This window comes from Pygoscelis adeliae, unplaced genomic scaffold, assembly GCF_000699105.1.
Source record: "Pygoscelis adeliae isolate BGI_AS28 unplaced genomic scaffold, ASM69910v1 Scaffold283, whole genome shotgun sequence".
NCBI classification, from domain to species: domain Eukaryota; kingdom Metazoa; phylum Chordata; class Aves; order Sphenisciformes; family Spheniscidae; genus Pygoscelis; species Pygoscelis adeliae.
In genome coordinates this window covers 363,570-364,153 of record NW_008824361.1, presented here as the reverse complement: position 1 = coordinate 364,153, position 584 = coordinate 363,570, and positions in this window count along the sequence as shown.

Genomic DNA, 584 nt, shown 5'->3' with positions numbered 1-584 from the left:
TGTTGCACAGGTAAATGGAGCTGAAGTCATAAAAGTCACAAACTTGGGGCTTGTAATAAGTAAGATTTATGTACCCAGAAGAGCAGAACCTATACTGCTATTAAGGTTCATTCATCTATAGACAGTACTTGTCTGCTCCTTCCTTTAATGTCAGGGTTAGCACGTCATCCCTCCTCGCACAGGATCAGAACTAGTACTTCGCTGTTCGGGACACGGTCAGTGAGCAGCTTTGGAGGCTGGAAAATACAGAAAAGTAAGAGCAGATTCCTACAGCCGGTCTTCCAAAATGTACGTCTGTCAGAAATACCTGTTTCATTGTATAAAGTAATCACTAAGGGCTATAGCTAGAGACAACTTATCCCAGAGTAACTGATTTGTTTTCAGCCTAAGTTTCAGGCCAGTCAGGAACAGGTCGCGTTTACTGGCTGTGTAGGAGGTGCTTGCCTTGCTGTGCTCCACACACCTTCGAAGGGAGAGAGGCATAATATTTCCTTTAAGAGGAGATACAAGGGTAATGCCCAGATTAAGCGAGGAAACACAAGCAATCCTTTGGGGGCAGGTTTGAACCTGAACAGGACCCTAGG